The sequence below is a fragment of the Lactuca virosa genome, chromosome 1 (assembly GCF_052849685.1).
Source record: "Lactuca virosa cultivar CGN04683 chromosome 1, Lactuca_virosa_CGN04683_v6, whole genome shotgun sequence".
In the NCBI taxonomy this organism is placed as follows: Eukaryota; Viridiplantae; Streptophyta; class Magnoliopsida; order Asterales; family Asteraceae; genus Lactuca; species Lactuca virosa.
The window spans coordinates 22619995-22645538 of record NC_136426.1 but is presented as its reverse complement, the minus strand read 5'-3'; positions in this window follow the sequence as shown (position 1 = coordinate 22645538).

Here is a 25544-nt window from a genome sequence, read left to right as displayed (position 1 = left end):
ATACGTGGACTCGGCGAGTCCACGCTGTTTAATGAAACCCTAATTCTCGGGGCCTGAGCCCTATTTAAGGACCTTTATAGCCACCATTTGCGGCTATCAGACCCCTGAGAAACCCTAGAGAGCAGAGTGAAGGCTTGTAGTGCAAGAGGAGGGCTATGTCACCATTCTAAGTGTGATTTTGCAAGAAAGAAGGAAGGAGGACAAACAAGGAAGGTTGAGGAGCTCAGATCTATCATCCATTTCATCAGAGGAGGCTACTAGAGGTACTAATCTATGCTCAAACTCGTGTATTTGGTGTTCTAGTTGAATCTAGGGTTTTCTTGTGCCTTCTTTGGCTTGGATTCGAAGTATGAAAGGTCCCAAGGTGGAGTTCTTCCTAGATCTGGACCTTAAAAGGTCCAGAGAGTCCTATTCACATTGCTTTTTGCTACTCCATTAGAGATATGGCCCTAGATTGCCATTTTAGGGGTTATTTCACTCAAAGAAGCTTTTTGGTCATTTCATGAGTGTAAAGGTCAGACCTTTACGTGATTATAGTGGTTGGGAAGGCTAGATCTATGGATTAGAGGAACAGATCTGACCTCAGAAGGTCGTTTGAGTGTGAGCATGGAATGTACTCGCCGAGTCCATGAGAAGACTCGACGAGTTGAGTCGGGTTGCCCCGCGACTCGCGATCTGTGACGACCCGTGGAGCATAGGGTTGACTCAGTGAGTCAAGAGAGGACCAGGGGCAAAGAGGGCAGGCGTGTACTCGCCGAGTCACCCTAGTGCACTCGGCGAGTCGGGTCAAAGTTGACCGTTGACTTTTGTTGACTTTAGGGTTCTGGTCAGGACTGATTCAGGAGAGTTCAAGGAAGGGTAGAATGGCCTTCTACCCAGTTATAGAGACGAGATCATGAGAGAATATTGATCAGGATGTTATTTGAATAATAGGAGGAGGCTAAGTCGGGACGTTGAGCAGGAGAGTTATCCGACTTCATTGAGGTGAGTCTTCTCACTATACTGTACCTGGAAGGGTACCTATGTGTGACCGGAAGGTCTTGTATGCTATGATGTATGTGCTATATGCGGTTATGTGATATGTATGTGCTATGTATGAATCTGTATGATAAGGACCGGAAGGTCAAGATGATGTATGTATGTTATGGACCGGAAGGTCAGGATGATATGGACCGGAAGGTCAGGAGGTTACGGGCCGGAAGGTCGATACAGGTAGGACCGGAAGGTTTACCGGGATTTGGGACGGAAGTCCCCTGAGACACATGGATCGGAAGATCCCATAGAGTTATGGCCTGGAAAGGCGTATGTGGGGTATGTGGTATTTTGGGGAACTCACTAAGCATTTATGCTTACAGTTGTTGTGATATGTGTTTCAGGTACTTGCGAGGATCGCGGGAAGACGCCGGCATGATTCGTACACACACACAGAGGATTTATTTATATGAGATCTTGGGACATGTTTGTTATGATACAGTGGATACATTATGTTTTTATAATTATAGTGTGAATGAAAGTATGTTTAAAAATGAAAAATTGTTTTGAAAATTTACGTCGTTACAAGTTAATTGTAACATCCGGATTCCCAGGTATCTTATTTTATGTATTTATATTGAGTATTGGAGAGGGACTCGACGAGTAGGCGCTCAGACTCGCCGAGTAGGATCGCGCATGGTTGGACTGATTTAGTGACAGACTCGGCGAGTCCATACGTGGACTCGGCGAGTCCACGCTGTTTAATGAAACCCTAATTCTCGGGGCCTGAGCCCTATTTAAGGACCTTTATAGCCACCATTTGCGGCTATCAGACCCCTGAGAAACCCTAGAGAGTAGAGTGAAGGCTTGTAGTGCAAGAGGAGGGCTATGTCACCATTCTAAGTGTGATTTTACAAGAAAGAAGGAAGGAGGACAAACAAGGAAGGTTGAGGAGCTCAAATCTATCATCCATTTCATCAGAGGAGGCTACTAGAGGTACTAATCTGTGCTCAAACTCGTGTATTTGGTGTTCTAGTTGAATCTAGGGTTTTCTTGTGCCTTCTTTGGCTTGGATTCGAAGTATGAAAGGTCCCAAGGTGGAGTTCTTCCTAGATCTGGACCTTAAAAGGTCCAGAGAGTCCTATTCACATTGCTTTTTGCTACTCCATTAGAGATATGGCCCTAGATTGCCATTTTAGGGGTTATTTCACTCAAAGAAGCTTTTTGGTCATTTCATGAGTGTAAAGGTCAGACCTTTACGTGATTATAGTGGTTGGGAAGGCCAAATCTATGGATTAGAGGAACAGATCTGACCTCAGAAGGTCGTTTGAGTGTGAGCATGGAATGTACTCGCCGAGTCCATGAGAAGACTCGACGAGTTGAGTCGGGTTGCCCCGCGACTCGCGATCTGTGACGACCCGTGGAGCATAGGGTTGACTCAGTGAGTCAAGAGAGGACCAGGGCCAAAGAGGGCAGGCGTGTACTCGCCGAGTCACCCTAGTGCACTCGGCGAGTCGGGTCAAAGTTGACCGTTGACTTTTGTTGACTTTAGGGTTCTGGTCAGGACTGATTCAGGAGAGTTCAAGGAAGGGTAGAATGGCCTTCTACCCAGTTATAGAGATGAGATCATGAGAGAATATTGATCAGGATGTTATTTGAATAATAGGAGGAGGCTAAGTCGGGACGTTGAGCACGAGAGTTATCCGACTTCATTGAGGTGAGTCTTCTCACTATACTGTACCTGGAAGGGTACCTATGTGTGACCGGAAGGTCTTGTATGCTATGATGTATGTGCTATATGCGGTTATGTGATATGTATGTGCTATGTATGAATGTGTATGATAAGGACAGGAAGGTCAAGATGATGTATGTATGTGCTATGTATGTTATGGACCGGAAGGTCAGGATGATATGGACCGGAAGGTCAAGAGGTTACGGGCCGGAAGGTCGATACGGGTAGGACCGGAAGGTTTACCGGGATTTGGGACGGAAGTCCCCTGAGACACATGGATCGGAAGATCCCATAGAGTTATGGCCTGGAAAGGCGTATGTGGGGTATGTGGTATTTTGGGGAACTCACTAAGCATTTATGCTTACAGTTGTTGTGATATGTGTTTCAGGTACTAGCGAGGATCGCGGGAAGGCGCCGGCATGATTCGTACACACACACAGAGGATTTATTTATATGAGATCTTGGGACATGTTTGTTATGATACAGTGGATACATTATGTTTTTATAATTATAGTGTGAACGAAAGTATGTTTAAAAATGAAAAATTGTTTTGAAAATTTACGTCGTTACAAGTTAATTGTAACATCCGGATTCCCAGGTATCTTATTTTATGTATTTATATTGAGTATTGGAGAGGGACTCGGCGAGTAGGCGCTCAGACTCGCCGAGTAGGATCGTGCATGGTTGGACTGATTTAGTGACGGACTCGGCGAGTCCATACGTGGACTCGGCGAGTCCACACTGTTTAATGAAACCCTAATTCTCGGGGCCTGAGCCCTATTTAAGGACCTTTATCGCCACCATTTGTGGCTATTAGACCCTTGAGAAACCCTAGAGAGCAGAGTGAAGGCTTGTAGTGCAAGAGGAGGGCTATGTCACCATTCTAAGTGTGATTTTACAAGAAAGAAGGAATGAGGACAAACAAGGAAGGTTGAGGAGCTCAGATCTATCATCCATTTCATCAGAGGAGGCTACTAGAGGTACTAATCTATGCTCAAACTCGTGTATTTGGTGTTCTAGTTGAATCTAGGGTTTTCTTGTGCCTTCTTTGGCTTGGATTCGAAGTATGAAAGGTCCCAAGGTGGAGTTCTTCCTAGATCTGGACCTTAAGAGGTCCAGAGAGTCCTATTCTTATTGCTTTTTGCTTCTCCATTAGAGATATGGCCCTAGATTGCCATTTTAGGGGTTATTTCACTCAAAGAAGCTTTTTGGTCATTTCATGAGTGTAAAGGTCAGACCTTTACGTGATTATAGTGGTTGGGAAGGCCAGATATATGGATTAGAGGAACAGATCTGATCTCAGAAGGTCGTTTGAGTGTGAGCATGGAAGGTACTCGCCGAGTCCATGAGAAGACTCGACGAGTTGAGTCGGGTTGCCCCGCGACTCGCGATCTGTGACGACCCGTGGAGCATAGGGTTGACTCAGTGAGTCAAGAGAGGACCAGGGGAAAAGAGGGCAGGCGTGTACTCGCCGAGTCACCCTAGTGCACTCGGCGAGTCAGGTCAAAGTTGACCGTTGACTTTTGTTGACTTTAGGGTTCTGGTCAGGACTGATTCAGGAGAGTTCAAGGAAGGGTAGAATGGCCTTCTACCCAGTTATAGAGATGAGATCATGAGAGAATATTGATCAGGATGTTATTTGAATAATAGGAGGCTAAGTCGGGACGTTGAGCATGAGAGTTATCCGACTTCATTGAGGTGAGTCTTCTCACTTTACTGTACCTGGAAGGGTACCTATGTGTGACCGGAAGGTCTTGTATGCTATGATGTATGTGCTATATGCGGTTATGTGATATGTATGTGCTATGTATGAATGTGTATGATAAGGACCGGAAGGTCAAGATGATGTATGTATGTGCTATGTATGTTATGGACCGGAAGGTCAGGATGATATGGACCGGAAGGTCAGGAGGTTACAGGCCGGAAGGTCGATACAGGTAGGACCGGAAGGTTTACCGGGATTTGGGACGGAAGTCCCCTGAGACACATGGATCGGAAGATCCCATAGAGTTATGGCCTGGAAAGGCGTATGTGGGGTATGTGGTATTTTGGGGAACTCACTAAGCATTTATGCTTACAGTTGTTGTGATATGTGTTTCAGGTACTAGCGAGGATCGCGGGAAGGCGCCGGCATGATTCGTACACACACAGAGGATTTATTTATATGAGATCTTGGGACATGTTTGTTATGATACAGTGGATACATTATGTTTTTATAATTATAGTGTGAATGAAAGTATGTTTAAAAATGAAAAATTGTTTTGAAAATTTACGTCGTTACAAGTTAATTGCAACATCCGGATTCCTAGGTATCTTATTTTATGTATTTATATTGAGTATTGGAGAGGGACTCGACGAGTAGGCGCTCAGACTCGCCGAGTAGGATCGCGCATGGTTGGACTGATTTAGTGACAGACTCGGCGAGTCCATACGTGGACTCGGCGAGTCCACGCTGTTTAATGAAACCCTAATTCTCGGGGCCTGAGCCCTATTTAAGAACCTTTATAGCCACCATCTGCGGCTATCAGACCCCTGAGAAACCCTAGAGAGCAGAGTGAAGGCTTGTAGTGCAAGAGGAGGGCTATGTCACCATTCTAAGTGTGATTTTGCAAGAAAGAAGGAAGGAGGACAAACAAGGAAGGTTGAGGAGCTCAGATCTATCATCCATTTCATCAGAGGAGGCTACTAGAGGTACTAATCTGTGCTCAAACTCGTGTATTTGGTGTTCTAGTTGAATCTAGGGTTTTCTTGTGCCTTCTTTGGCTTGGATTCGAAGTATGAAAGGTGCCAAGGTGGAGTTCTTCCTAGATGTGGACCTTAAGAGGTCCAGAGAGTCCTATTCACATTGCTTTTTGCTACTCCATTAGAGATATGGCCCTATATTGCCATTTTAGGGGTTATTTCACTCAAAGAAGCTTTTTGGTCATTTCATGAGTGTAAAGGTCAGACCTTTACGTGATTATAGTGGTTGGGAAGGCCAGATCTATGGATTAGAGGAACAGATCTGACCTCAGAAGGTCGTTTGAGTGTGAGCATGGAATGTACTCGCCGAGTTGAGTCGGGTTGCCCCGCGACTCGCGATCTGTGACGAACCGTGGAGCATAGGGTTGACTCAGTGAGTCAAGAGAGGACCTGGGGCAAAGAGGGCAGGCGTGTACTCGCCGAGTCACCCTAATGCACTCGGCGAGTCGGGTCAAAGTTGACCGTTGACTTTTGTTGACTTTAGGGTTCTGGTCAGGACTGATTCAGGAGAGTTCAAGGAAGGGTAGAATGGCCTTCTACCCAGTTATAGAGATGAGATCATGAGAGAATATTGATCAGGATGTTATTTGAATAATAGGAGGAGGCTAAGTCGGGACGTTGAGCACGAGAGTTATCCGACTTCATTGAGGTGAGTCTTCTCACTATACTGTACCTGGAAGGGTACCTATGTGTGACCGGAAGGTCTTGTATGCTATGATGTATGTGCTATATGCGGTTATGTGATATGTATGTGCTATGTATGAATGTGTATGATAAGGACCGGAAGGTCAAGATGATGTATGTATGTGCTATGTATGTTATGGACCGGAAGGTCAGGATGATATGGACCGGAAGGTCAAGAGGTTACGGGCCGGAAGGTCGATACGGGTAGGACCGGAAGGTTTACCGGGATTTGGGACGGAAGTCCCCTGAGACACATGGATCGGAAGATCCCATAGAGTTATGGCCTGGAAAGGCGTATGTGGGGTATGTGGTATTTTGGGGAACTCACTAAGCATTTATGCTTACAGTTGTTGTGATATGTGTTTCAGGTACTAGCGAGGATCGCGGGAAGGCGCCGGCATGATTCGTACACACACACACAGAGGATTTATTTATATGAGATCTTGGGACATGTTTGTTATGATACAGTGGATACATTATGTTTTTATAATTATAGTGTGAATGAAAGTATGTTTAAAAATGAAAAATTGTTTTGAAAATTTACATCGTTACAAGTTAATTGTAACATCCGGATTCCCAGGTATCTTATTTTATGTATCTATATTGAGTATTGGAGAGGGACTCGGCGAGTAGGCGCTCAGACTCGCCGAGTAGGATTGTGCATGGTTGGACTGATTTGTGACGGAGTCGGCGAGTCCATACGTGGACTCGGCGAGTCCACGCTGTTTAATGAAACCCTAATTCTCGGGGGCTGAGCCCCATTTAAGGACCTTTATAGCCACCATTTGTGGCTATCAGACCCTTGAGAAACCCTAGAGAGCAGAGTGAAGGCTTGTAGTTCAAGAGGAGGGCTATGTCACCATTCTAAGTGTGGTTTTACAAGAAAGAAGGAAGGAGGACAAACAAGGAAGGTTGAGGAGCTCAGATCTATCATCCATTTCATCAGAGGAGGCTACTAGAGGTACTAATCTATGCTCAAACTCGTGTATTTGGTGTTCTAGTTGAATCTAGGGTTTTCTTGTGCCTTCTTTGGCTTGGATTCGAAGTATGAAAGGTCCCAAGGTGGAGTTCTTCCTAGATCTGGACCTTAAGAGGTCCAGAGAGTCCTATTCACATTGCTTTTTGCTACTCCATTAGAGATATGGCCCTAGATTGCCATTTTAGGGGTTATTTCACTCAAAGAAGCTTTTTGGTCATTTCATGAGTGTAAAGGTCAGACCTTTATGTGATTATAGTGGTTGGGAAGGCCAGATCTATGGATTAGAGGAACAGATCTGACCTCAGATGGTCGTTTGAGTGTGATCATGGAATGTACTCGCCGAGTCCATGAGAGGACTCGACGAGTTGAGTCGGGTTGCCCCGCGACTCGCGATCTGTGACGACCCGTGGAGCATAGGGTTGACTCAGTGAGTCAAGAGAGGACCAGGGGCAAAGAGGGCAGGCGTGTACTCGCCGAGTCACCCTAGTGCACTCGGCGAGTCGGGTCAAAGTTGACCGTTGACTTTTGTTGACTTTAGGGTTCTGGTCAGGACTGATTCAGGAGAGTTCAAGGAAGGGTAGAATGGCCTTCTACCCAGTTATAGAGATGAGATCATGAGAGAATATTGATCAGGATGTTATTTGAATAATAGGAGGAGGCTAAGTCGGGACGTTGAGCACGAGAGTTATTCGACTTCATTGAGGTGAGTCTTCTCACTATACTGTACCTGGAAGGGTACCTATGTGTGACCGGAAGGTCTTGTATGCTATGATGTATGTGCTATATGCGGTTATGTGATATGTATGTGCTATGTATGAATGTGTATGATAAGGACCGGAAGGTTAAGATGATGTATGTATGTGCTATGTATGTTATGGACCGGAAGGTCAGGATGATATGGACAGGAAGGTCAAGAGGTTACGGGCCGGAAGTTCGATACGGGTAGGACCGGAAGGTTTACCGGGATTTGGGACGGAAGTCCCCTGAGACACATGGATCGGAAGATCCCATAGAGTTATGGCCTGGAAAGGTGTATGTTATGATACAGTGGATACATTATGTTTTTATAATTATAGTGTGAATGAAAGTATGTTTAAAAATGAAAAATTGTTTTGAAAATTTACATCGTTACAAGTAATTGTAACATCCGGATTCCGAGGTATCTTATTTTATGTATTTATATTGAGTATTGGAGAGGGACTCGGCGAGTAGGCGCTCAGACTCGCCGCGTAGGATCGCGCATGGTTGGACTGATTTAGTGACGGACTCGGCGAGTCCATATGTGGACTCGGCGAGTCCACGCTGTTTAATGAAACCGTAATTCTCGGGGCCTGAGCCCTATTTAAGGACCTTTATAGCCACCATTTGCGGCTATCAGACCCCTGAGAAACCCTAGAGAGCAGAGTGAAGGCTTGTAGTGTAAGAGGAGGGCTATGTCACCATTCTAAGTGTGATTTTGCAAGAAAGAAGGAAGGAGGACAAACAAGGAAGGTTGAGGAGCTCAGATCTATCATCCATTTCATCAGAGGAGGCTACTAGAGGTACTAATCTGTGCTCAAACTCGTGTATTTGGTGTTCTAGTTGAATCTAGGGTTTTCTTGTGCCTTCTTTGGCTTGGATTCGAAGTATGAAAGGTCCCAAGGTGGAGTTCTTCCTAGATCTGGACCTTAAGAGGTCCGGAGAGTCCTATTCACATTGCTTTTTGCTACTCCATTAGAGATATGGCCCTAGATTGCCATTTTAGGGGTTATTTCACTCAAAGAAGCTTTTTGGTAATTTCATGAGTGTAAAGGTCAGACCTTTACGTGATTATAGTGGTTGGGAAGGCCAGATCTATGGATTAGAGGAACAGATCTGACCTCAGAAGGTCGTTTGAGTGTGAGCATGGAATGTACTCGCCGAGTCCATGAGAGGACTCGACGAGTTGAGTCGGGTTGCCCCGCGACTCGCGATCTGTGACGACCCGTGGAGCATAGGGTTGACTCAGTGAGTCAAGAGAGGACCAGGGGCAAAGAGGGCAGGCGTGTACTCGCCGAGTCACCCTAGTGCACTCGGCGAGTCGGGTCAAAGTTGACCGTTGACTTTTGTTGACTTTAGGGTTCTGGTCAGGACTGATTCAGGAGAGTTCAAGGAAGGGTAGAATGGCCTTCTACCCAGTTATAGAGATGAGATCATGAGAGAATATTGATCAGGATGTTATTTGAATAATAGGAGGAGGCTAAGTCGGGACGTTGAGCACGAGAGTTATCCGACTTCATTGAGGTGAGTCTTCTCACTATACTGTACCTGGAAGGGTACCTATGTGTGACCGGAAGGTCTTGTATGCTATGATGTATGTGCTATATGCGGTTATGTGATATGTATGTGCTATGTATGAATGTGTATGATAAGGACCGGAAGGTCAAGATGATGTATGTATGTGCTATGTATGTTATGGACCGGAAGGTCAGGATGATATGGACCGGAAGGTCAAGAGGTTACGGGCCGGAAGGTCGATACGGGTAGGACCGGAAGGTTTATCGGGATTTGGGACGGAAGTCCCCTGAGACACATGGATCGGAAGATCCCATAGAGTTATGGCCTGGAAAGGCGTATGTGGGGTATGTGGTATTTTGGGGAACTCACTAAGCATTTATGCTTACAGTTGTTGTGATATGTGTTTCAGGTACTAGCGAGGATCGCGGGAAGGCGCCGGCATGATTCGTACACACACACACAGAGGATTTATTTATATGAGATCTTGGGACATGTTTGTTATGATACAGTGGATACATTATGTTTTTATAATTATAGTGTGAATGAAAGTATGTTTAAAAATGAAAAATTGTTTTGAAAATTTACATCGTTACAAGTTAATTGTAACATCCGGATTCCCAGGTATCTTATTTTATGTATCTATATTGAGTATTGGAGAGGGACTCGGCGAGTAGGCGCTCAGACTCGCCGAGTAGGATTGTGCATGGTTGGACTGATTTGTGACGGAGTCGGCGAGTCCATACGTGGACTCGGCGAGTCCACGCTGTTTAATGAAACCCTAATTCTCGGGGCCTGAGCCCTATTTAAGGACCTTTATAGCCACCATTTGCGGCTATCAGACCCCTGAGAAACCCTAGAGAGCAGAGTGAAGGCTTGTAGTGCAAGAGGAGGGCTATGTCACCATTCTAAGTGTGATTTTGCAAGAAAGAAGGAAGGAGGACAAACAAGGAAGGTTGAGGAGCTCAGATCTATCATCCATTTCATCAGAGGAGGCTACTAGAGGTAATCTGTGCTCAAACTCGTGTATTTGGTGTTCTAGTTGAATCTAGGGTTTTCGTGTTCCTTCTTTGGCTTGGATTCGAAGTATGAAAGGTCCCAAGGTGGAGTTCTTCCTAGATCTGGACCTTAAGAGGTCCAGAGAGTCCTATTCACATTGCTTTTTGCTACTCCATTAGAGATATGGCCCTAGATTGCCATTTTAGGGGTTATTTCACTCAAAGAAGCTTTTTGGTCATTTCATGAGTGTAAAGGTCAGACCTTTACGTGATTATAGTGGTTGGGAAGGCCAGATCTATGGATTAGAGGAACAGATCTGACCTCAGAAGGTCGTTTGAGTGTGAGCATGGAATGTACTCGCCGAGTCCATGAGAGGACTCGACGAGTTGAGTCGGGTTGCCCCGCGACTCGCGATCTGTGACGACCCGTGGAGCATAGGGTTGACTCAGTGAGTCAAGAGAGGACCAGGGGCAAAGAGGGCAGGCGTGTACTCGCCGAGTCACCCTAGTGCACTCGGCGAGTCGGGTCAAAGTTGACCGTTGACTTTTGTTGACTTTAGGGTTTGACTTTTGTTGACTTTAGGGTTCTGGTCAGGACTGATTCAGGAGAGTTCAAGGAAGGGTAGAATGGCCTTCTACCCAGTTATAGAGATGAGATCATGAGAGAATATTGATCAGGATGTTATTTGAATAATAGGAGGAGGCTAAGTCGGGACGTTGAGCACGAGAGTTATCCGACTTCATTGAGGTGAGTCTTCTCACTATACTGTACCTGGAAGGGTACCTATGTGTGACCGGAAGGTCTTGTATGCTATGATGTATGTGCTATATGCGGTTATGTGATATGTATGTGCTATGTATGAATGTGTATGATAAGGACCGGAAGGTCAATATGATGTATGTATGTGATATGTATGTTATGGACCGGAAGGTCAGGATGATATGGACCGGAAGGTCAAGAGGTTACGGGCCGGAAGGCCGATACGGGTAGGACCGGAAGGTTTACCGGGATTTAGGACGGAAGTCCCCTGAGACACATGGATCGGAAGATCCCATAGAGTTATGGCCTGGAAAGGCGTATGTGGGGTATGTGGTATTTTGGGGAACTCACTAAGCATTTGTGCGTACAGTTGTTGTGATATGTGTTTCAGGTACTAGCGAGGATCGCGGGAAGGCGCCGACATGATTCGTACACACACACAGAGGATTTATTTATATGAGATCTTGGGACATGTTTGTTATGATACAGTGGATACATTATGTTTTTATAATTATAGTGTGAATGAAAGTATGTTTAAAAATGAAAAATTGTTTTGAAAATTTACGTCGTTACAAGTTGGTATCAGAGCCTTGGTTTGAGGGATTCGGGTGCATCTTCGGATGAATCTGAACTCAAACTGAGGAAATGAGAAAGGTTTTCATAAATAAACAATTTTTCAAAAAAAATAATAATAAAGGTTTTGAGAAAGGCAGAAGGAAGCAGTGTGTACGATCAGCCAGCGCCCGAACGGTGATTTCCTAAAATACCCTTACATTATGTGTTACGAGATATGATATGATATGATATGCATGCTAGAGTAGGCTAGGTATTCATATTAGGACTAGAGTGGCCTGATTTGTGATGCCTTAGCCTAGGAAGGATTTTGCTGCTATGTGATGCTTGAGAGCGAGTAGGTAGCAGTGAGGAGCTGATGAGAGGCTTACCGAAGGGTAGCCTATGCCAGTGAGATATAGTGTACTTGTGATCTGGGATCCAAGGAGGAGGACTTAGAGTGAATGCTGATGCGGTGTGGACGGTAGTATAGGGCCCGTACTACTGAAGACACCGGAGCAGTGCGCACCCTAAGTAAGAATCCATTGGGTACTAAGGAACAAGAAGGGTTGAGTTAGCAAGTGCGAGTATACTCGAGCGTGTCTCTGATATTATTGTGTTGTATTTCATAGACATCATGGTTGGGACACGCCATAGACCTGAGGCGAGCGGTGTGAGTGACGAGGAGCTTCGTCAGATGATCCACGATGAGGTGGCGGCGGCGATCAGGGCCGAGATTCCGGAGATGTTTGGGTCTATCAAGACCACACTGATTGAGACTTTCGATGAGCGGTACGCCGCGGTGACTGAGGCTGCTGCTGCCGCAGCGACTGCAGCTGTGGCTGCTGCCAGACCTCAGGGAGGTGACTCGTTGTTGCTCCGGGAGTTCAGCAACACGAAGCCACCAGAGTTTGATGGGACGCAGGATCCGATCGCTGCGATGAGATGGATTTCTGACATCGAGGGATGCTTCTATACATGTTCATGTCCGGAGCATCTGAGGGTACGGTTCGCGTTGAACCAGCTTCGCTTGGGAGCGAAGGATTAGTGGACGTTCGTGACGGCGAGCTTCACTCTTGCATAGATTTCAGCGGTGACCTGGGAGAGGTTCACCACCATGTTTAGAGATGAGTATGTTCCCCCGGTGGAGAGGGAACGGTTGGTTTAGGAGTTCTTGACCCTCAAGCAGGGTACTGATTCGGTTACTGTGGTTACCCGAAAGTTTCATGAGAGGGCGATGTTCTGCCCTGAGCAGGTGTCTACTGAGCAGGCACGTATGAGCCGATATTTGGGCGTTCTGAGGAGAGACATTCGGGAGTTCGTGTCGAACTCGACGTACCGGACATTTGCTGAGCTCCAGACAAATGCTCGGAAGAGGGAGATTGAGTTGGAGACTCAGGCTAGGGAGGAGGCCGAGTCTCAGAGGATGGATCGGCGGCCGGCACAGTCTCAGCCGGCAGCCAAGCGGACCAAGTCCGCTGATACGAGATCTGGAGGCCAGAAAGGCCGCACTTGCGGGAAGTGCGGCAAGGGACATGATGGGGTCTGTCGATCGGGTGCTTGCTACAAATGTGGCAAGGAGGGGCATATCGCCAAGGATTGCCCCAAGGGATTTATGGTTTGCTTTCATTGCAACCAGACTGGCCATCGGAAGGCCGAGTGCCTGCAGCTACATCAGGGATCAGCACAGGGATCTGCACCTGCTGCTAGGGCTACCGAGGTTCGGCCAGCGAAGGCCGAGGCACCGAAGGCTCGTGGGAGAGCTTTCCAATTGACAGCGGAGGAGGTCCGCACAGCGCCCGATGTTGTGGCTGGTATGTATTCCTTATTTATTTATGTTGAGTTGAGATATTATGCTTATATGATGATATGCGTAGGTACTTTTCTTGTGAGTTCTGTACCTGCCTTAGTGTTATTTGACTCGGGTGCGAGTCGATCATTCGTGTCGATAACGTTTAGTCGGCACATCAGTAGCAGACGAGAGGCGATGAGTCGACCTCTACGAGTTTCCATAGCTGATGAGCGAGCAGTGTATGCTACGGAGGTGATACGAGGATGTGTACTCGAGATCTTCGGTATTGAGTTCCCGATAGATCTGGTCCCGATAGCGATGGGGGACGTGTGTGTCATAGTGGGCATGGATTGGTTGAGCCGATTTGGAGCTGTGATAGACTGCGAGCGACAGTTGGTGACGATACGAGTCCCCAGTGGGGGAGTACTTACGGTGTACGGCGAGGGTACCCGATGTGGGTCAGCGTTCTGTTCAGCTGCCAGAGCGAGGCAGAGTTTACAGCAGGGCTGCAGCGGGTTTGTAGCCTATGTGATGGACACACGAGAGGCCGCTGGGAGGCCGAGTTCGGTGGATGACGTTGCGATAGTGCGTGAGTTCCCGGATGTTTTTCCCGAGGAGTTTCCGGGTGTGCCTCCCGAGAGGCAGGTAGAGTTCCGCATTAATTTGGTTCCGGGGGCAGAGCCTATCGCCAAGGCGCCTTATCGCCTTGCGCCGCCAGAGATGCAGGAGTTATCCTCGCAGCTGCAGGAGCTGCTGGGGAAGGGGTTTATTCGACCGAGTAGCTCGCCATGGGGAGCGCCGATCCTTTTTGTCAAGAAAAAGGATGGTTCACACCGGATGTGTATTGATTACCGGGAGTTGAACAAGTTGACGGTCAAGAACCGTTATCCACTGCCGAGGATCGACGATTTGTTCGATCAGTTGCAGGGAGCGTCTTGGTTCTCCAAGATCGATCTGAGGTCTGGATATCATCAGATGAGAGTGCGCGATGAGGATATTTAGAAGACGGCGTCCAGGACTCGTTATGGGCATTACGAGTTCGTGGTGATGCCTTTCGGGCTCACCAATGCACCGACAGCATTCATGGATCTCATGAACAGGGTGTGTAGACCGATGTTGGATCGTTCGGTGATCGTGTTCATCGACGATATACTGGTGTACTCGAGGTCTAGAAAGCAGCACGAGGAGCATCTGAGAGAGATTCTCGGAGTACTGAGGATGGAGAGGCTTTATGCCAAATTCTCCAAGTGCGAGTTCTGGTTACGGGAGGTCCAGTTCTTGGGACATCTCGTCAACCAGGATAGGATTTTGGTCGATCCGGCCAAGATTGAGGCGGTTATGAGCTGGGAGGTGCCGAGATCTCCCACCGAGATCAGGAGTTTTCTAGGATTGGCCGGCTATTATCGGAGATTTATCAGAGATTTCTCCAAGATCGCCGTGCCTCTCACCAGGTTGACCCGGAAGGGTGTTGCTTTTTCATGGGGTCCGGAGCAGCAGACCTCGTTTGAGACACTTCGCCAGAGATTATGCGAAGCCCCAGTGACAGCCCTCCCGGAAGGGATGGAGGATTTTGTGGTGTATTGTGACGCGTCGATATCGGGGTTGGGTGCGGTGCTTATGCAGAGAGGGCATGTAATAGCGTATGCATCAAGGCAGCTGAAGCCTCATAAGACGAGGTATCCCACCCATGATCTGGAGTTGGGGGCAGTGGTGTTTGCCCTCAAGATATGGCGTCACTATTTATATGGGGTTCGGTGTACCATATACACGGACCATAAGAGTTTGAAGTATCTGATGGATCAGCCCAACCTGAATATGCGACAGAGGAGATGGTTGGATGTGGTAAAGGATTATGATTGTGAGATCCTGTACCACCCGGACAAGGCTAATGTGGTAGCCGATGCGCTGAGCCGTAGGGCGGATAGTGCCCCGATTCGAGGCACTTGTGTGAGATTGACTGTCATAACTCCAGTGTTGGATACCATTCGGGAGGCCCAGGCAGAGGCCGTGATACCGGAGAACCGCAAGAGGGAGCGGGTGATCGGGTAGGTGTCCGAGTTTGTTACCGATAGTCGAGGGCTGATGACCTTTCAGGGTCGGATTTGGGTGCCGTATGCAGGCGGGGCACGTACCATTTTGATGGAGGAGGTGCATAGATCGAGGTTCTCGATCCATCCCGGGGCCACAAAGATGTATTTGGACCTGAAGAAAGGTTATTGGTGGCCCTGTATGAAGAGGGATGTCGTGTGGTTTGTCGAGAGGTGCTTGACCTGTCGTAAGGTTAAGGCCGAGCATCAGCGTCCGCATGGCAAGTTGCAGCCGCTCGAGGTTCCCCAGTGGAAGTGGGAACAGATTTCCATGGATTTCATCACGAAATTGCCGAGGACCGCGAGGGGTGTCGATGCAATTTGGGTGATCGTCGACCGGCTGACGAAGAGTGCGCATTTTCATGCTATTAGTGAGAGCTCTTCTGCCGAGAGATTGGCAGAGTTGTATGTGAGGGAGGTGGTATCGCGTCATGGGGTACCAATCTCTATTGTGTCAGATCGAGATGTACGTTTCACTTCCAGGTTCTGGAAGAAGTTCCACAAGGAGTTGGGTACGAGGTTGCATTTCAGTACCGCCTACCACCCCCAGACGGACGGACAGAGTGAGCGGACGATCCAGACGCTCGAGGACATGCTTCGAGCATGTGTGTTGGACTTCGGGGGAAGTTGGGACACGTATCTACCATTGGCTGAGTTTTCCTACAGCAACAGCCACCATTCGAGTATTATTATGCCTCCCTTCGAGCTGTTGTATGGGAGGAGGTGTCGGACTCCTATTTGCTGGGGAGAAGTAGGGCAGCGTGTGATGGGTAGCACTGAGATAGTGCTGCAGACGACAGAGCAGATACAACAGGTTAGACAGAGACTACTGACGGCTCAGAGTCGTCAGAAGAGTTATGCGGATCGACGACGATCCGAGCTGGAGTTCCAGGTGGGGGACTTCGTACTCCTGAAAGTATCTCCTTGGAAAGGAGTGATCCGATTCAGGAAGAGGGGCAAGCTGGGGCCCCGGTACATCGGTCCGTTCAGGGTGAGCTAGAGAGTGGGCAAGGTAGCTTATCGGTTAGAGCTACCTGCGGAGTTGAGCCAGATTCATGATACCTTCCACGTGTCCCAGTTGAGGAAGTGTATAGCCGACAAGTCGGCGGTAGTACCACTAGAAGATATTCAGGTGGATGCGAGCCTGAATTATGCGGAAAGGCCAATCGCGATCCGGGATTGGAAGATCAAGGTTCTGAGGAACAAGGAGGTGTCACTGGTGCAGGTCCAGTGGCAACATCGGAAAGGGTCCGAGCTGACCTAGGAGCCGGAGTTGGAGATGCGGGAGCAGCATCCAGAGTTGTTTGTCGAGCAGGACTTCGAGGGCGAAGTCTGATCCTAGTGGGGGAGAATTGTAACATCCGGATTCCGAGGTATCTTATTTTATGTATTTATATTGAGTATTGGAGAGGGACTCGGCGAGTAGGCGCTTAGACTCGCCGAGTAGGATCGCACATGGTTGGACTGATTTAGTGACGGACTCGGCGAGTCCACGCTGTTTAATGAAACCCTAATTCTCGGGGCCTGAGCCCTATTTAAGGACCTTTATAGCCACCATTTGCGGCCATCAGACCCCTGAGAAACCCTAGAGAGCAGAGTGAAGGCTTGTAATGCAAGAGGAGGGCTATGTCACCATTCTAAGTGTGATTTTGCAAGAAAAAAGGAAGGAGGACAAACAAGGAAGGTTGAGGAGCTCAGATCTATCATCCATTTCATCAGAGGAGGCTACTAGAGGTACTAATCTGTGCTCAAACTCGTGTATTTGGTGTTCTAGTTGAATCTAGGGTTTTCTTGTGCCTTCTTTGGCTTGGATTCGAAGTATGAAAGGTCCCAAGGTGGAGTTCTTCCTAGATCTGGACCTTAAGAGGTCCAGAGAGTCCTATTCACATTGCTTTTTGCTACTCCATTAGAGATATGGACCTAGATTGCCATTTTAGGGGTTATTTCACTCAAAGAAGCTTTTTGGTCATTTCATGAGTGTAAAGGTCAGACCTTTACGTGATTATAGTGGTTGGGAAGGCCAGATCTATGGATTAGAGGAACATATCTGACCTCAGAAGGTCGTTTGAGTGTGAGCATGGAATGTACTCGCCGAGTCCATGAGAGGACTCGACGAGTTGAGTCGGGTTGCCCCGCGACTCGCGATCTGTGACGACCCGTGGAGCATAGGGTTGACTCAGTGAGTCAAGAGAGGACCAGGGGCAAAGAGGGCAGACGTGTACTCGCCGAGTCACCCTAGTGCACTCGGCGAGTCAGGTCAAAGTTGACCGTTGACTTTTGTTGACTTTAGGGTTCTGGTCAGGACTGATTCACGAGAGTTCAAGGAAGGGTAGAATGGCCTTCTACCCAGTTATAGAGATGAGATCATGAGAGAATATTGATCAGGATGTTATTTGAATAAGAGGAGGAGGCTAAGTCGGGACGTTGAGCACGAGAGTTATCCGACTTCATTGAGGTGAGTCTTCTCACTATACTGTACCTGGAAGGGTACCTATGTGTGACCGTAAGGTCTTGTATGCTATGATGTATGTGCTATATGCGGTTATGTGATATGTATGTGCTATGTATGAATGTGTATGATAAGGACCGGAAGGTCAAGATGATGTATGTATGTGCTATGTATGTTATGGACCGGAAGGTCAGGATGATATGGACCGGAAGGTCAAGAGGTTACGGGCCGGAAGGTCGATACGGGTAGGACCGGAAGGTTTACCGGGATTTGGGACGGAAGTCCCCTGAGACACATGGATCGGAAGATCCCATAGAGTTATGGCCTGGAAAGGCGTATGTGGGGTATGTGGTATTTTGGGGAACTAACTAAGCATTTATGCTTACAGTTGTTGTGATATGTGTTTCAGGTACTAGCGAGGATCGCGGGAAGGCGCCGGCATGATTCGTACACACACAGAGGATTTATTTATATGAGATCTTGGGACATGTTTGTTATGATACAGTGGATACATTATGTTTTTATAATTATAGTGTGAATGAAAGTATGTTTAAAAATGAAAAATTGTTTTGAAAATTTACGTCGTTACAAGTTAATTGTAACATCCGGATTCCCAGGTATCTTATTTTATGTATTTATATTGAGTATTGGAGAGGGACTCAGCGAGTAGGCGCTCAGACTCGCCGAGTAGGATCGCGTATGGTTGGTGATTTAGTGACGGACTCGGCGAGTCCATACGTGGACTCGGCGAGTCCACGCTGTTTAATGAAACCCTAATTCTCGGGGCCTGAGCCCTATTTAAGGACCTTTATAGCCACCATTTGCGACTATCAGACCCCTGAGAAACCCTAGAGAGCAGAGTGAAGGCTTGTAGTGCAAGAGGAGGGCTATGTCACCATTCTAAGTGTGATTTTGCAAGAAAGAAGGAAGGAGGACAAACAAGGAAGGTTGAGGAGCTCAGATCTATCATCCATTTCATCAGAGGACCTAATGGTAAAGGGATCGGCCATAGTCAACTCGGTTGACCCAATGGTAAAGAGAAAAGGGATCGGCCATAGTCAACTCGGTTGACCCATAGGTGTGATCACATCTTGGAGATGTACTCACATTTTTGTGCCTATTCAAGTTGGAATAGGCCGATCCCTTTTCCATTGGGAAGAGAGAGCTTTACTGGATATCCAATGTCATCATTGTCAATGTCCATAGCGTTTTAGGAAGTTGATCTTAGCAAATAGATAAGATCATTAAGGGTCTTGTCTTAGTCTGTTTCATAGGATTCCCAAAAGAACTCACTATGTGACTTAGAAAGTAGTTGAGCCACCAACTTTCTCAAGACTTTGACACCCAACTCTCCCGGCTTGTCAATATGTGACTACATCTCCAAGATGTGATCACACCTAGACCTTGCCTTGCCAATAGGGCTTGAGTGACCTTAAAATTTTTAGGAACTTGTGGGTTAGGGAGAATAATTGGAGGAGGTGAAAGAAGTATGATATCCATGGGACATCATCTTCATTTAGGAAAGCTTGTTTCAAGAGATTTGGGAAGATCATAAATGTCTAGACCAGACATCCTTTTTGGAGATATTCAAGATAGTTGATTTAAAGTCCTTAATATGAAACCCAATATGAAATATTAAGGCTGGGACCCAACAAACTGTTTTATAACTTAGAAGAGGGATGCCGTAATCCAAGCTATAAAATATTTGAAGGTAGGTGAATGACGATTCACCAATTTCCACCATGAAAAACGAAATAATTTATTAGGTTTTAATTGGATTTGAAAGTCCTAGATCTTTGAGATTCATTGAACTGTTCAAAGGCATGTTTCAATCTCGAGTGTGCCCTTCAGGTTTTGTGACTGGGATGCCGAGGATCACAAAACAAGGTGTGAATAACCATGCAAATATACTTGGTACCCTTAATATTTACCCCTTAATCAGTGTGCCGGTTAACCACACACGCTCCACCGATACTATGATAAATATTAAGTTACCTTTTGCCTACCTTGTTAAGTCCAGGTTAGTGTGCCGGTTAACCACACACGCTCCACTAACGACTTAAGCAAAGTGCAAAGTGTAATTTCATGGGTTAGCACCAAATTCACATTTTCCTAAGTAACTAAGATTGGGTATTAATAAGAGTTTAGTTACTTAGTATTTATCATTAATACTTTTAATGAAAGGAGAATTATAGTCATTGTCCTACCCGTTCGGCTAACGACCCTCCACCAGTCAAGGAAGCGGTGGGTGAGAGTGGACACCCATTAAACTGCCATTTTATAGGCAGTAACCTTATACCCCCTTATAGACCGGCTTCGTGAATGAGACCTACTAACGGTAAGACTGACTTTACTCTTATACATATATATAAATATTATTAACTTATAATATTATAAAGTATAAGGGTTGAATTTTAACTTTTAAAATTCTAAGGGCTAACTTGGAATTAAAGTATTCATAAGTGAAAACTTTTCAAATTCCAAAACTTGAGGGCAAGTTTTGAACCTATTCAAAACTAATTAATTCCATAACTTATGAGTTTAAAGTAGTTTTAATTAAAAAAAAAAAAAAAAAAACTCTTCAAGTTCCATAACTTGAGGACAAGTTATGGAAGACTTTAAACTAATTAATAAAAAAAATAACTTTTTTTTATTGTAACTTATGGAACTAATTAAGGTTACACTTTTTTTTTAATTTAATGAAGAGACTCTTGAACCTCCATAACTTGAGGACAAGTTATGGAGTCATAAAACCATTTAATTAGAACTAGACTCTTCATTTTGTAACCTTTGCCAACTTTTATGAGTTTTATGATTCTTAAATGTGACTTTTCATATAACTTGAGGACAAGTTACAAAAACACACTTTGGAATCAACTCTTAGATTAAAATGGATTGAAAACAACTATTTCACACAACTTTTCTATTAATCTAAGAACCTCATAAGAACAAGATAATTCAAATCATCAATCTTCAAGAAATTAGCATGAACATACAAACTAATACAAATCTTGAAATTATGACAATTATCTTAGAAATTGGATTAGCATGAACATTACCACATCAAAAACAAGTTTATAAGTCCAAAAACATCTTAGGGTAATGTTCCTAGTCCAATTCCAGCCAAAACAATCGAATATATGCATCCAACTCGATTTTTCAGCTACTTTTGCAAGTATAACAAGAAAACAAGCCTAGGCTCTGATACCACTGTTCGGTTATGAGCATTCTAACACTCCTAAGTGTACATGCAACCCTAAATACCTTGGATCTATGTTTTCTCTATTATACATACAATTATGAACATCCAAGGTATTATACTAATCTAGCATACAAAATAATAAATATAACAAGATAGAATACATACCTCTTTGATGTAGAATGTCTTCATGAAGCTTGAGTGCCTAGTGCCCCAAGTGCGACACCTCAAATGGTTCACACAACACCAAATACACTTGGAATAACTTGAGAGAAACTTGAACACTCCTTGAAATCGTCTAGCCCTCACACTCACACATTAGTGCACGATTTCTTGAGCCATGGGATTCTTTTATATGGTGGCTATTAGGGTTACACCATGTAACTCATAACTTTACCCATTCCTTATGCTCCATGGATTTTAACCTCCATGGAGTATCCATGGGTCACCCCATGGACTTAGTCCAACATAAGGAATCTTGGATCACAAGCCCACATATATAAGAATGAATGATTTACACAATCAACCCATATATTTAATTAGTCTCCTTTTAATCACTTAATTAATTCCAAATTAATTCTTGATCAATACTACTTAAATAACCTTATTAATATATTAGAACTTATAATATATTAACCAACCTTAAGTGTTATTTCTCTCATTATAGTTTATCCAAATGCATGATTCCATGCAACCCAAATGGACCATGTCGGGTCGGGTCAAGTCTTACCAATTATAGTTATGGACTTAGACATTAATCCAACACAAACATGTCCCAAGATCTCATATAAATAAATCCTCTATGTGTGTGTGTACGAATCATGCCGGCGCCTTCCCGCGATCCTCGCTAGTACCTGAAACACATATCACAACAACTGTAAGCATAAATGCTTAGTGAGTTCCCCAAAATACCACATACGCCTTTCCAGGCCATAACTCTATGGGATCTTCCGATCCATGTGTCTCAGGGGACTTCCGTCCCCAATCCCGGTAAACCTTCCGGTCCTACCCGTATCGACCTTCCGGCCCGTAACCTCTTGACCTTCCGGTCCGTATCATCCTGACCTTCTGGTCCATAACATACATAGCACGTACATACATCATCTTGACCTTCCGGTCCTTATCATACACATTCATACATAGAACATACATATCACATAACCGCATATAGCACATACATCATAGCATACAAGACCTTCCGGTCACACATAGGTACCCTTCCAGGTACAGTATAGTGAGCAGACTCACCTCAATGAAGTCGGATAACTCTCGTGCTCAACGTCCCGACTTAGCATCCTCCTATTATTCAAATAACATCCTGATCAATATTCTCTCATGATCTCATCTCTATAACTGGGTAGAAGGCCATTCTACCCTTCCTTGAACTCTCCTGAATCAGTCCTGACCAGAACCCTACAGTTGTTGTGATATGTGTTTCAGGTACTAGCGAGGATCGCGGGAAGGCGCCGGCATGATTCGTACACACACATAGGATTTATTTATATGAGATCTTGGGACATGTTTGTTATGATACAGTGGATACATTATGTTTTTATAATTATAGTGTGAATGAAAGTATGTTTAAAAATGAAAAATTGTTTTGAAAATTTACGTCGTTACAAGTAATTGTAACATCCGGATTCCCAGGTATCTTATTTTATGTATTTATATTGAGTATTGGAGAGGGACTCGGCGAGTAGGCGCTCAGACTCGCCGAGTAGGATCGCGCATGGTTGGACTGATTTAGTGACGGACTCGGCGAGTCCATACGTGGACTCGGCGAGTCCATGCTGTTTAATGAAACCCTAATTCTCGGGGCCTGAGCCCTATTTAAGGACCTTTATAGCCACCATTTGCGGCTATCAGACCCCTGAGAAACCCTAGAGAACAGAGTGAAGGCTTGTAGTGCAAGAGGAGGGCTATGTCACCATTCTAAGTGTGATTTTGCAAGAAAGAAGGAAGGAGGACAAACAAGGAAGGTTGAGGAGCTCAGATCTATCATCCATTTCATCAGAGGAGGCTACTAGAGGTACTAATCTGTGCTCAAACTCGTGTATTTGGTGTTCTAGTTGAATCTAGGGTTTTCTTGTGCCTTCTTTGGCTTGGATTCGAAGTATGAAAGGTCCCAAGGTGGAGTTCTTCCTAGATCTGGACCTTAAGAGGTCCAGAGAGTCCTATTCACATTGCTTTTTGCTACTCCATTAGAGATATGGCCCTAGATTGCCATTTTAGGGGTTATTTCACTCAAAGAAGCTTTTTGGTCATTTCATGAGTGTAAAGGTCAGACCTTTACGTGATTATAGTGGTTGGGAAGGCCAGATCTATGGATTAGAGGAACAGATATGACCTCAGAAGGTCGTTTGAGTGTGAGCATGGAATGTACTCGCCGAGTCCATGAGAGGACTCGACGAGTTGAGTCGGGTTGCCCCGCGACTCGCGATCTGTGACGACCCGTGGAGCATAGGGTTGACTCAGTGAGTCAAGAGAGGACCAGGGGCAAAGAGGGCAGACGTGTACTCGCCGAGTCACCCTAGTGCACTCGGCGAGTCGGGTCAAAGTTGACCGTTGACTTTTGTTGACTTTAGGGTTCTGGTCAGGACTGATTCAGGAGAGTTCAAGGAAGGGTAGAATGGCCTTCTACCCAGTTATAGAGATGAGATCATGAGAGAATATTGATCAGGATGTTATTTGAATAATAGGAGGATGCTAAGTCGGGACGTTGAGCACGAGAGTTATCCGACTTCATTGAGGTGAGTCTGCTCACTATACTGTACCTGGAAGGGTACCTATGTGTGACCGGAAGGTCTTGTATGCTATGATGTATGTGCTATATGCGGTTATGTGATATGTATGTTCTATGTATGAATGTGTATGATAAGGACCGGAAGGTCAAGATGATGTATGTACGTGCTATGTATGTTATGGACCAGAAGGTCAGGATGATACGGACCGGAAGGTCAAGAGGTTACGGGCCGGAAGGTCGATACGGGTAGGACCGGAAGGTTTACCGGGATTGGGGACGGAAGTCCCCTGAGACACATGGATCGGAAGATCCCATAGAGTTATGGCCTGGAAAGGCGTATGTGGTATTTTGGGGAACTCACTAAGCATTTATGCTTACAGTTGTTGTGATATGTGTTTCAGGTACTAGCGAGGATCGCGGGAAGGCGCCGGCATGATTCGTACACACACACATAGAGGATTTATTTATATGAGATCTTGGGACATGTTTGTGTTGGATTAATGTCTAAGTCCATAACTATAATTGGTAAGACTTGACCCGACCCGGCATGGTCCATTTGGGTTGCATGGAATCATGCATTTGGATAAACTATAATGAGAGAAATAACACTTAAGGTTGGTTAATATATTATAAGTTCTAATATATTAATAAGGTTATTTAAGTAGTATTGATCAAGAATTAATTTGGAATTAATTAAGTGATTAAAAGGAGACTAATTAAATATATGGGTTGATTGTGTAAATCATTCATTCTTATATATGTGGGCTTGTGATCCAAGATTCCTTATGTTGGACTAAGTCCATGGGGTGACCCATGGATACTCCATGGAGGTTAAAATCCATGGAGCATAAGGAATGGGTAAAGTTATGAGTTACATGGTGTAACCCTAATAGCCACCATATAAAAGAATCCCATGGCTCAAGAAATCGTGCACTAATGTGTGAGTGTGAGGGCTAGACGATTTCAAGGAGTGTTCAAGTTTCTCTCAAGTTATTCCAAGTGTATTTGGTGTTGTGTGAACCATTTGAGGTGTCGCACTTGGGGCACTAGGCACTCAAGCTTCATGAAGACATTCTACATCAAAGAGGTATGTATTCTATCTTGTTATATTTATTATTTTGTATGCTAGATTAGTATAATACCTTGGATGTTCATAATTGTATGTATAATAGAGAAAACATAGATCCAAGGTATTTAGGGTTGCATGTACACTTAGGAGTGTTAGAATGCTCATAACCGAACAGTGGTATCAGAGCCTAGGCTTGTTTTCTTGTTATACTTGCAAAAGTAGCTGAAAAATCGAGTTGGATGCATATATTCGATTGTTTTGGCTGGAATTGGACTAGGAACATTACCCTAAGATGTTTTTGGACTTATAAACTTGTTTTTGATGTGGTAATGTTCATGCTAATCCAATTTCTAAGATAATTGTCATAATTTCAAGATTTGTATTAGTTTGTATGTTCATGCTAATTTCTTGAAGATTGATGATTTGAATTATCTTGTTCTTATGAGGTTCTTAGATTAATAGAAAAGTTGTGTGAAATAGTTGTTTTCAATCCATTTTAATCTAAGAGTTGATTCCAAAGTGTGTTTTTGTAA